The sequence below is a fragment of the Megascapheus bottae genome, unplaced genomic scaffold (assembly GCF_031878675.1).
Source record: "Megascapheus bottae isolate mThoBot1 unplaced genomic scaffold, mThoBot2.hap1 HAP1_SCAFFOLD_74, whole genome shotgun sequence".
Classification (NCBI taxonomy): domain Eukaryota; kingdom Metazoa; phylum Chordata; class Mammalia; order Rodentia; family Geomyidae; genus Megascapheus; species Megascapheus bottae.
This window is the reverse complement of record NW_028327284.1, coordinates 90,001-102,500: the sequence shown is the minus strand read 5'-3', so window position 1 is coordinate 102,500 and position 12,500 is coordinate 90,001. Positions and strand designations below refer to the sequence as shown.

The 12,500-nt window shown below is 60.2% G+C and overlaps 1 long non-coding RNA gene across 1 annotated transcript in view; it reads right to left on the bottom strand.

Moving 5' to 3' along the window:
• Nucleotides 1-7,531: 7,531 nt before the first annotated feature.
• LOC150040159 (uncharacterized) overlaps nucleotides 7,532-12,500 on the bottom strand; it is a 5,936-nt gene continuing 967 nt past the window's right edge. Inside the window, exon 2 of the long non-coding RNA XR_016534046.1 lies at nucleotides 7,532-7,907. This is a non-coding gene — a long non-coding RNA (uncharacterized LOC150040159). The remainder of the gene's footprint in view (nucleotides 7,908-12,500) is intronic.

The following is a 12,500-nucleotide window of genomic DNA, read 5'->3' as shown; positions in this document are numbered from 1 at the left end:
GATCTCACCGCCCCCAGCTCCGGAGCGGTCCCGGGAGACGCCTGGGACGCCGAGCCGGCCGACCAACGTGGGATCGGATCACCACCCTCTACCACCGGCGCCGGTGGCCGGGGGCCCACCCACCACACGGGCGGGGCCACCCAAGGAGAGCTCGCCACGCACGCCACGGGGACCTCACCGCGCCCGCGGAAGCCAAGCCAAGCCGCACTCTCCGAGCTCCACTCCGCCATAACCATCCACACCACCGGGCAGCGCCAGAAACCACGTGTCTGACACTCGGCCTCCTCGGCCGGCCGGAGCAGCGCCCACACGCACCGCCTTCCCACGGCTCCGGAGGGGGTCGCCACCCCCCACCACGGAGCGTCGCCGAGGAACGGCCTCACAGCCACGGAGCACCACACCGCCTGGCTCGCACGCAACGCCGTCGTGGCCGCCGGCCGTCGCCCGACGCGGACGCCGGGGCAGAGGGCGGCCGAGAGCCAACCCGCCCGAGGGCGGCGCTGCGGGAGTGGGAGGAGGGGGGACGGGACCCGACCCCTCCTCCGAGTGCCCGGGCAGCCGCACGGCCACGCCACATCGCCCTCGCGCGACGAGCCCGCACGCGGCCCAGACCAGCGCGCCGCTGCTTGCCTGAGGCGGGGGGGTGCGGACAGGTCGGGAAATCGCCCACACCGCTGCCACAACCAGGCGCCGGCCCCGAGAGAGAGGCCCCGCGGGATCCTCCCCCAGCTCGGAGGGGGGAGGCGCGGGCACGCAATCGATCGGCCATCGCGCACGCGGCTTGGGGCAAGCCGCTAAGCGCTCTCCGAGAAGCGGGACGACGGGGAACGGCCAGAGCCGCGGGAGCCCATCGGGAGCGACCCCCGCCAGCCCAGCGGGAGCAGCACCGCCCCCCGAACCAAGATAGCTAGAGAACACACCTCTCACTCTGAGGGGGTGCCGGACCCAGCCCGACGGAGCCCCCGCCAGGGGTCACCGCCAAAGGCGCCCATCCAGCGGCACGGGCAGGAGGGGGGGTCTGCGGTCCGAGCAACACCGGCTCCGGCGGTGCCGCTCGCGCGAGAGGGCAAAGGGGCGGTCGAGGGTGCACAGGCGCACGGCGGAGAACCCGGCCCCCGAGCGGCTCACCTCCACTGCAACTTCTCAGGTCCCCCAGCGAGGCCGCCAGGAGACACGGCAGGGAAGGAGCACAGCCGAAGGCCGGGAACAGCGGCTCACCAACAAGGGGAGGAGACCGCTCCGCCCACCGGCACCCCAAGACACGCACACCCGGCCTCTCGGGCCGACCGCCTCGACCCCCGAGAAGGCACCGCATCTCCAACAGCGACAGCCTCCCCCTACTCGAGCGAGGATGGCCGGGACACGCCACGGGCAGCGAGCCACCAGACGGGGCACGGGAAACGGGAACGACACCACCGCCCAGCTTCGGGCACCTGGGGGTCGACCGGGAGCTTTCTCGGGAGCACCGCAAGGGAGCCGGGAGCTGCAGACGCTTTCGCACCGCAGCACGGGAGTCCACGGGGCACAGAGCCCACCCTCGCCGCGGAGAGGGCCGGCCCCGTGGCGCTGCGAGTGGCCGGAAAGGGGAGGCGAGATCAGAGTTGCCCCCCTTGCCGGCACACAGGTCCCCGATCTCACGGCAAGAGCGGGGAGAGCGCGGCCGAGCCCGGATGCCGCACCCCTGCCTCCCGCACACCACCAACACGGTGGGACGGAGAGGCGAGGGGCCCACGAGCAGCACGAGAAGAGCGGTCCCATTCGCCATGAATGTCCGTCCCTCGCCTGGCGCAGCTTAGGCCCGGGCCCGAAGGAGATCGCATCACCACCACATCGATCACGAGAAGGGATGGGGAGACAGCCACGCGGCACTCGGAGGCAGCGGGCCCGGGAGCGAAGCGTGACCCTGGGCTAGACGTAGCCAGGGGAGAGCGAGCGAAGAGAAAAAAAAAAAAAAAACTCCAAAAAAAAAAACTGGCCACCTGGCAAGGCGCAGATAGGCACGACACCCCGAGCCCATGGCACCCCAAGCTTTCGGGAACGCCGGGGACCGCCGCGGCCAGCGAGAGTACCGGAAGGAAGGCAGCGACAAGAAAAAAAAAAGCCGGTGCTCGGGAAGACCGGCACAACCAAAAAGAAAAAGGCCGAGAAAACTCAGCAAAGGCCACCACACCAGGGAGGGCGCACCGCAGCAGGACGGGCTACTGCTGCGTGAACGGGGTGTGAACCGGAAAAAAAACGGGGGCCGGCTCCCCCTCTTCCCACCTTCTCGGGCACCCCACGGGTGGAGAGCACATGCCGACAACCGCCTTCCAAAAGGCTGCCGGCACAGGGAGAAAACACGGGCAAGTGAGCGGCACAGCGCAGACCACCCCCCCGGGCCGACCCGGGAAGGTCTTCCTCGAGCGGGGAGACAGGCGTCACTCAGGCAACCGGGCGGTCGAGTGACCCAGCGCCACCGCCATCCACCAACCACACAAGCCACCACAGGGCCAGGGCCTGCGCAGGGCGGCGGGAGCACGCGGGAGGAGGAGGCGGGGAGGGGGCACACGGGGCGGCAGCGGGGAAAAGCCCGGGCACACGGCACCCCGAGAGACGGCTGAGCACCCACTGACAGCCACCGAGAGAGGGCATGTCAGCACCATCCTGCAGGTACAAATCGCACACGTCACGACACGAAAAGTAGGTCCTCCAGCAGGGGGGATAACTCGCTCACGTCACGGGCCTCTCGGAACCCAATCTCGGCACCGCTGTCCCCAACACCTCCCCAACGGGGAGAAACACGGAACTCGCGGTACAACTGGTCGACCACGCAAAAAAAAAAAAAAAAAAAATACACGAGAAGCGAGAGCGGGCTGGGAGGTGGCGGAGATCAGAGCAAGCCTTCCCCGGTATCTCGGGCACTCAGACGTGCGCACCCGCGCGGACGCGCATGGGCTCACGGCCCGGTCGGTAGGGGGCGTCCTACCGGGCAGGCAGGCGCGCGGCCCCGGCCCCGGCCCCGGCCCCGGAGTCGGCCGGGCAGCCGGGGGCACCCACGCACGCACACACACCGGGAGCGGGTCCGGGTCCCTGACTCCGGAGGTCTTCCTCCCGGCAGGGGCCCAGAGGCCAGGGCGAACCGGGCGAGTCCACGCCGGCGTCCCACACACCTCAGTACCTGGGTCCCGCCGGGTTCCGAGGTTCTCGTCGGCCGCACACGCGGGCACCTCGGGCCCGACGACCCTCCTAGGCGGGGGACCGCGCGTCCGGGCCCCCGCCACCCACCGGCGATCACTCGGGGACCGCGACTCCGGAGACGTCGGTCGTCCCCACCGCCACCGCCTCGGACCAAAGCCCGGTGATACGCGGAGTCAGAGGGCCAGGGGGCCGCCGGGAGCCGCCGCGAGCCTGCTGTAGGGGAGAGGACCCGAAGACCTCGGGCCAGGCTTCCCTCCGGCCCCCCCGGACCCAGGCGGGGCGGCCCAGCGTACCTGCCTGCGAGTCATACCGCGGGGGGGGGGACTGGCCGGTCGGCCGGCCTACCGACCGACCGAACGACCGAACGACCGACCGAGCGACAGACCGGTGTGGGGGCCCGACAGACCGGGGAGGCCGTGACCCAGAGCCCATCGGTCGGCTCGCCGCCACCGCCGCCGGCCTTCCCCAGCGCCGCCCGTGCCGGCACGCACGCCTCCTCTCTGGGCCGGCTCGCCTCCCCTAGGCGGGGTAGGCGGGGGAGAGAGCGAGGAGGAGGCCTCGGGGGCCCCGACGGAACTACTGGTCGACCGGACAAAGCTGCCCCCCGGACGCCGGGAGGAGACGCGACGCGCAAGCCGGCCCCTCACTCTCCTGCAGGTGCAATCTGCGACGGACCGGCCGCTCCGGCTCCACAGCGACGCCGCGGGGACGGCCGCGCCCGGCAGCCGGGAGAGGCCGGCCCTCTGCCGGGACGCACTACGCCAGACGCCCTCCTTCGCTCGGCTGAGGACGAAGGACCTGTCATATAAAAGCGGACGCCAGGGGGCGCGCGACAACCGCCTTCCCCTGAACCGACACCAGCGAGTTGCTCTGCCCGGGATCGGCGCTCGCCGGCCGGCTCGGAGCTCCGCGGACGGCCGGCCCGGAGACAAACCGCCGCGCTCCCCGCCCCCGCGCCCCGAGAGGCACCGCAGAGGTCGGGACGAGCGGCCGGGCCCCCTCGGCAACCTCCGGAACGCCGCCGCCGCCGCCACCGGAGCCCCCGGAGACCCTGGACTGAGGCGGCGGCGGCGAAAGTGAAACCAACCGTGGCGGCGGCGGAGGCGGCGGCGGCGGCGGCGGCGGCGGCGGCGGCGGCGGGCGGGCGGGACTCGCCGCCCCAAAGCGGCCCGCCGCGCCCGAGAACGCGGACGCGACTCGGGGAAGGAGATGGATGGGGTCCCGAGCGGGGACGCTGAAGCCGACCGGCCGGCTCCCAGGTGCGCGACCGCCGCCACCGGTGGCGGCCCCCACCCACCCCGGGTGTCATCACCCGACACCACCCCCGAGTTTCTCTGCCCGGGATGGATCGGCGATCGGCACTCGCCGGCCGGCTCGGGGCTCCGAGGACAGCAGGCGCGGAGAGAAAGGGCCGGCCGCGCTCCCTCCCCGCCCCCTCGCCCCGAGAGGCACCGCAGAGGTCGGTCGGGGCCAAAGCGGCGGCGGCCGGGGACTGCCGGGGCCCCTCTGCAACCCCCCGAGCAACGCCACTGGAGCCCCCGGAGACCTACACTGAGATCCCGCCGCCCGTGAAGCCGACAGTGAAACCGTGGCGGGCCGGCGGGCGGGCGGGCGGGCGGGCCGGCCGGCCTCGCCGTCACGCAGCAGCGGCCCGGGGACGGGTGAAGCTGGCCGGCCAGTCCCGAAACAGAAGACGGATGGGCACCTCCACCACCCGTGCCCACCCCCCCCCCTCCAACATCGCCGCTTCCACCCTTTGCCCCGTTCACGCCGGCCTGCACGCCTGCCCCACCCACCCCACCCCACCCCACCCGAAAACTCCTACAATCGCTCACGCCAAGAGGAGAACCCGGGTAGGGAGGGAGCAGAACAGAGAGACCGGGTCCGAGAGCCCGTCTTCCCAGAGAAAACAGGGGTCTTCGTGGATGATGAAGGAGCAAACGGTGCAGGTGCATGAGCCTCGCCTCGGGGGAAGGAAGGGGTGGGGGGGCTGGGAGGGGTGGAGAGCGGCCTGGGGAAAAACCCACCCAGTACTAAAAGTACTGCCTTTGCTGTGACTGGCATGATTGGTGACTGACGGAGTGAGTGAGTGAGTGGACCCACTCTTCTCTCCCTATTGGGTGTTCGCCGTGGTTTCCCTGACCTGTGCTGCGAGTGAGTTGGTGGGTGGGTGGGTGGGTGATGCACCTGCTCTCTTTTGGTCAGAAGGTGGAACTCCTCTGAACACTGAAAGGCACTGCAGATACACGAGACCTGGGATCCAAACAAATTCCATGACATGGACACCTGGCATGCATGGCATGGTGGTGTGGTTTCTTTGACATTTAGACTTTTCCCTTTCTTTCTTTCTTTCTTTCTTTCTTTCTTTCTTTCTTTCTTTCGTTCGTTCGTTCTTTCTTTCTTTCTTTCTTTCTTTCTCTCAGAGGGAGCAAGGGAAGGGGCACAGATTTTAAAGGAAGTAGGATAGTGTTTGCCATGCACTGTGTGGAAAACGAACGATGCAACGTGTGGGCAGGGATGGGGAAGCAAGCGAAAGAAGGGGTAAGGTTGTTCCGAAAAAAAAAAAAAAAACTAATAATGATAGCAATAAGGACTGGGAATGTGGCTTAGCGGTACAGTGCTGGCTTGGAGCAAAAAGCAGCTCAGGGACGCTATCCCAGGCCCAAGACTAGAGGAAAAAAAAAAATTCCTCCTTGGAAATGAAGGAACCATGTACCTATTTACCATCTCATCTGCCCAGGCCCTTTCTGTGACCGCCTGACAGTTCACAAGCAGTCTCTCATTCTCCCTCCCACTAGCTACCCCTCCTCTGTCTCTGTGTCTCTCTGTGTAAATTTCATCTGTCTACTGTGTGTCTGTGTGTCTGTGTGTCCGTCTGTCTCTGTCGCTGCCTCCCTCCCCCCCCCTCTCCAGTCCTCTCTCTCCCTCTTCCACCCTGAGTAGGTGCAGTGACACACATGAGACACTGGACCCCCGGCTCCAAGAGAGTTTCATTTTCAACAACCCAGCAGAATTGACAGCCGGTGGGTCACTCCGTATTCTCCAGATGAGCCTCTTCACCAGAACTTCCTCAACACGGCGGAATCACTGTCCGCCATGACAGGCAGTGTCCGCTAGGTGGCGCCCCAGGACAAGGGGAAACAGCCGACCCAACATCGATCAAGCCCCCGACCCCCCCCCCCTTCCGGGCACCCGAGAACAAAACTCCTCACCCACCCAGGGTGGGGAAGAGGTCTTTGTGCAAGCACTCTAGCAGTGGGCCACACTCCTGGCCTCCGTACTACACAGAAATGGATGTATTGTATTTATCTTCCTATTTATTTCGCCAGTCTGGGGCTTGAACTCAGGGCCGGCCTGCCTGCCGGCCGGCCTGCCTGCCTGCCTGCCTGCCTGCCTGCCTGCCTGCCTGCCTGCCTGCCTGGGCGCTGTCCTTAGACACTTGTGGCTCAACACCACACTCCCAGCCCATACTAACAATATTTATATTTATTTTATGTATTTATTTATTCATTTATTTATTTTAAAGACAATTGACGGTACGGTACACATTTTATTTACAGTGTTGTACGCTGTCTTCATCAAGGGACCGCTTCTCTACTTGAGCCATTTTTAACCAAAGCAAAATAACCTAAGTGATACAAAGGGTTAAAATACAGCATCAAGGTACAAAACCGGACATACTCATTCTAGTTAGGAATGTAATCAGGATGTTACATTTTTTTTAGAAGCCACAATTATGTTTAGGAAATCACATAGACATAGATCACTGATTTGAATAAAATGCATACACTTGAAGCAAAGCTTTGCAGTGACCAAACACAGAAAAGTTACCAAAGAATGCACAAAATTAATGTTTATTCCACCTTTGTGTCCTATTCCTGGGTCCTTCGCCAATGTGACATGAGGAAAAAACAAACGCAAAACAGATGAAACACTGAAATCAGAATCGGTAATGTGATCAAGTAGGGAAACAGATACATTAAAATCTAGCGGCCGTCAGCAAGAGTACAGCAAAGATCATGGCTGTAAAAAGAAACAAAGAAAACTGCTAGAAAACTGTAGGCATCCTCTTCTTTCAAACCAGCAAAATACGCTCCTGCATAACAATGACACATACACAGAATTTTTTTCCCATAAAGGTATAGAAATGCAAGTTCTTTTTTAATAGTGTGGATGGGCAAATGTGTGTGTCATGGTCATTTTACTAGGCTTTTACAGAGTGAGCCAGGAACACATGTATAGATTCTGGGGATGACGTGTACTGTCATTCTTTGATGGGTATAGTGGACACTCTAGCAAAAGTTAAAAAAAAAATGAATACAGAAGTACAAGACAGAGGCGAATGAGACTTCCCTTATTTTTTTTTTTTTTTTTTTTTTTTTTTTTTTTGCCAGTCCTGGGCTTGAGCTCAGGGTCTGAGCACAGTCCTTGGACTTTCTCAAGGCTAGAGCTCTACCCCTTGAGCCTCAGCACCACTTCTGGCTTTTTTCTATGTATGTGGTACCAAGGAATCGAATCAGGGTCTTCTTGCATGCTAGGCAAGCACTTTAACCACTAGGCCAAACTCCCGGCCCCAGAGACTTCTCTTATATCTTAGTCACATTTAGATGGAATCAAATGTAAATGCAGTCCACTCTGCTTCGATGAGGCTTTGGTTCAGCTCCCAGTCTCCATTGCCTGACGCAGTCTCCTATGAGAACGCTCCGAAGGTGTCTTCTTAAACCACAAACCTATTTTTAGTGGTGGAGCCGCTCTTAGTAGCTGTCGGTTTTTTTTTTAAATCCCCCCCCCCCCAGTCCTGGGGCTTGAAGTGTAGGCCTGAGCATCCTCCATGGGCTCTTTCCTCAAGGCTAGCAGTCTGCCACTTGAGCCATAGCACCACTTCCATCTCGTCTATGTACTTGGCACTGGGGAATCAAACCTGGGTCTCCGTGCATGCTAGACAAGCACTCACTCTACCGCTCTAGGTCAAACTCCCAGCCCCCTGACCAATTTTTAAAAGTTAAAAAAAAAAATGCAATGCTAACGATGATGACACCTTGGCAGAAAACGCTGGAAGTGGTTCTGTGGCTCAATTGGCAGAATACTAGCCGAAGAAAGGTCCAAGGACCGAGCGCCCAGGCCCTAACTTCAGGTCTGAGGACCTGGGGTGGCGGGGAGGGAGGGGGATCTCGGCCCTGGGAATGAACTGGCAAAATACGAACTGAGTACTAACTCGCTAAACTACATCGATAGCATCGGCCCAAAAAGCCAGATGGAAGTGGATTTGTGGCTCCAATAGTAGAACTTCAGTCTCAGGTGAAAAAGCTCAAGGACAGCAATCCAGGCCCCAGGCAGGACCAATCATCCATCATCCTCCATGATCATCATCATCATCTGTGATCCTGAAATCTCTCGCCTGGGAAATGGAAGCAGGCCCTGGCCCTGGCCCTGGCCCTGGCCCTGGCCCTGGGCCTGGCCTGGCCTGAGCTTGGGAAAATGAAGAGGAGACCAGACTCCTGACTTCCTCCCCTCTCTCCTCTCTCCCCAGGGAGGTCAGCCAAGTGGGGGGTCAGCCGCACGGGGCATTTCGTACTCACACACCCGGCCTCACCGAAGGGTACAGGGCAGAGCCCAGTCCTGCCAAGACATGCCCGCGCCCTCCCCCAATTCTGTCTGTGGACTGGGGCGGCACTCACTCCGCCACAGGCAGGGGGCGGGTGGTAGCAGTCTGACCAGTCCAGCTAGTAGGAGACAAGCCAGCCAGCCCATCGCTGGCCCAGGAAAGCAGGGAAGTGGCCGGCAGCAGAAAAAAAATACTCCCAAAGCTGCCTTTTCCTGCCCAAGGATCAGGCCAAGCACACGAGAGGCTGTGTGAAGTGTGAGCCATTTCCCCGCGCGGTGTGCGGTGTGTGTCTGCGGGCGGGGGGGGGGGGGGGGAGACGCCGGGTGGGTGGGGGTGGGGGTGGGGTGAAGGCAAGCCACTCAGCTAGTCAGCTCCTCCCCAGAAAAGCTCGGACTGCGGACTGTGCTTTGTCTTGTAAATGTTGTCATGGCAACGGCCTGACATTCCTGTTAGGCTTCACCCTGCGGGTGGGGGTGGGGCCTGGGGAAGAGAAACCACCCAAAGGGAAATTAAAAAAAAAAAAATCAAATACTACAGAGAACCAAACAAACAACAAGACAAACAGCTAGCAGGCCCGGAATTCCACGACCGCTACCTTCAGGAAAATCGTTTCAAGGAAGTAGGATCGATGAGACCGGGAGTTTGGCCTAGTGGGAGAGGGCTTGCTTAGCAAACGGGAAGACCCGGCTTCCATTCCTCAGTGAAGTCAGAAAGGAATGCTGCAGCTGTTGCTGCTGTGGTTGACGACGTGGTAGAGCTCTGGCCTGGAGAAAGCCCAGGCCCTGGGTTTCAGTTCGGGAGGCACGGGAAAGTACCGCTAGGCATTCACAGACAGGAGGCAGTCTCAGAGGCCTGGTTGGAGGGTAGGCCTCAGCCTAAAAATGACCTCGATACTGTGTTTTTCATGTTTCCCCTTTGGGGCCCTCTGTCTGTCTGTCTGTCTGTCTGTCTGTCTGTCTGTCTGTCTCTGTCTCTCTGTCTCTGTCTCTGTCTCTGTCTGTCTGTCTGTCTGTCTGTCTCTCTCTCTCTGTCTCTCTCTCTCTGTCTCTCTCTCTCTCTCTCTCTCTCTCACCCTTTCCCTTTCTCTCTCTCTCTCTCTCTCTCTCTCTCTCTCTCTCTCTCTCTCTCTCTCTCTCTGTCTCTCTCTCCCTCCCTCCCTCCCTCCCTCCCTCCCTCACCCTCTTCTTTTTCTGTACTTTGAACCGGAGAGTTATTGAGCACCTAAAATTCTGTATTTTACTTAGATCTGGTGACTTGGTGGAGACAGAAGAAAACCAGTTTTCTTAGGAAACATGGATAAGGGGAGGGAGGAAAAGGAGGTCGGGTTTCTCTCCTTTCTCTGTCTTTTTTTTTTTTTTTTTGGCCAGTCCTGGGGCTTGTACTCAGGGCCTGAGCACTGTCTTTGGGCTTCTTTCTCAAGGCTAGGCCCAATCATCCATCATCCTCAATGATCATCATCATCATCTGTGATCCTGAAATCTCTCGCCTGGGAAATCTCTCACCTGGCCCTGGCCCTGGCCCTGGCCCTGGCCCTGGCCCTGGCCCTGGGCCTGGCCTGGCCTGAGCTTGGGAAAATGAAGAGGAGACCAGACTCCTGACTTCCTCCCCTCTCTCCTCTCTCCCCAGGGAGGTCAGCCAAGTGGGGGGTCAGCCGCACGGGGCATTTCGTACTCACACACCTGGCCTCACCGAAGGGTACAGGGCAGAGCCCAGTCCTGCCAAGACATGCCCACGCCCTCCCCCAATTCTGTCTGTGGACTGGGGCGGCACTCACTCCGCCACAGGCAGGGGGCGGGTGGTAGCAGTCTGACCAGTCCAGCTAGTAGGAGACAAGCCAGCCAGCCCATCGCTGGCCCAGGAAAGCAGGGAAGTGGCCGGCAGCAGAAAAAAAATACTCCCAAAGCTGCCTTTCCCTGCCCAAGGATCAGGCCAAGCACACGAGAGGCTGTGTTTGTGAAGACAGAGTAAAGAGTGAGCCATTTCCCCGCGCGCCCGTGCGCGTGTGCAGTGTGTGTCGCTGGCCCAGGAAAGCAGGGAAGTGGCCGGCAGCAGAAAAAAAAAATACTCCCAAAGCTGCCTTTTCCTGCCCAAGGATCAGGCCAAGCACACGAGAGGCTGTGTTTGTCAAGACAGAGTGAAGTGTGAGCCATTTCCCCGCGCGCGGTGTGCGGTGTGTGTCAGCGGGGGGGGGGGGGGGGGAGACGCGGGTGGGTGGGGGTGGGGGTGGGGTGAAGGCAAGCCACTCAGCTAGTCAGCTCCTCCCCAGAAACAAAGCTGGGACTGCGGACTGTGCTTTGTCTTGTAAATGTTGTCATGGCAACGGCCTGATATTCCTGTTAGGCTTCACCCTGCGGGTGGGGGTGGGGCCTGGGGGAGAGAAACCACCAAAGGGAAATAAAAAAAAAAATCAAATACTACAGAGAACCAAACAAACAACAAGACAAACAGCTAGCGGGCCCGGAATTCCACGACCGCTACCTTCAGGAAAATCGTTTCAAGGAAGTAGGATCGATGAGACCGGGAGTTTGGCCTAGTGGGAGAGGGCTTGCTTAGCAAACGGGAAGACCCGGCTTCCATTCCTCAGTGAAGTCAGAAACGAATGCTGCAGCTGTTGCTGCTGTGGTTGACGACGTGGTAGAGCTCTGGCCTGGAGAAAGCCCAGGCCCTGAGTTTCATTTTGGGAGGCACGGGAAAGTACCGCTAGGCATTCACAGACAAGACAGCCCGGGTGCACACCTTCCAAACGCAGGGCTCCAGTGAAGGCAATCCCACCAGGAAGGAGGCAGTCTCAGAGGCCTGGTTGGAGGGTAGGCCTCAGCCTAAAAATGACCTCGATACTGTGTTTTTCATGTTTCCCCTTCGGGGCCCTCTGTCTGTCTGTCTGTCTGTCTGTCTGTCTGTCTGTCTGTCTGTCTGTCTCTGTCTCTCTGTCTGACTGTCTGTCTGTCTGTCTGTCTGTCTCTCTCTCTCTCTCTCTCTCTCTCTCTCTCTCTCCTCCCCCCCTCCCTCCCTCCCCCCCTCCCTCCCTCCCTCCCTCCCTCCCTCCCTCCCTCCCTCCCTCCATCCCCCTCTTCTTTTTCTGTACTTTGAACCGGAGAGTTATTGAGCACCTAAAATTCTGTATTTTACTTAGATCTGGTGACTTGGTGGAGACAGAAGAAAACCAGTTTTCTTAGGAAACATGGATAAGGGGAGGGAGGAAAAGGAGGTCGGGTTTCTCTCCTTTCTCTGTCTTTTTTTTTTTTTTTTGGCCAGTCCTGGGGCTTGTACTCAGGGCCTGAGCACTGTCTTTGGGCTTCTTTCTCAAGGCTAGAGCTCTACCACTTGAGCCAGAGCACCACACACTTCTGGGTTTTTTTGATTGTTATTATTTTGCCCCCTATGGATGTGGTTGGTACCAAGGAATGGAACCCCCGGGCCTTTGCGCATGCTAAGCCAGCACTCTTCCACTAGGCCAAACTCCTGTCCCCTCATTTCTGTATTTGTTTGCTGGTTTTGGCCAGTCCTGGGGCTTGAACTCGGGGCCTAGGCACTATCCCAGAGCCTCACTGCCCCTTGTGGCTTTTCCTGCCTATGTGTGAGTGACTGAGCAATAGAAGTCCGTGAAGAACTGACCCGCACTCAGTTTTCCCTGGAGCTTACAGATGCCAGGGAAACCTTGCAGCAGCAGCAGCAGCAGCAGCAGCAGCAGCAGCAGCAGCAGCAGCAGCAGCAGCAG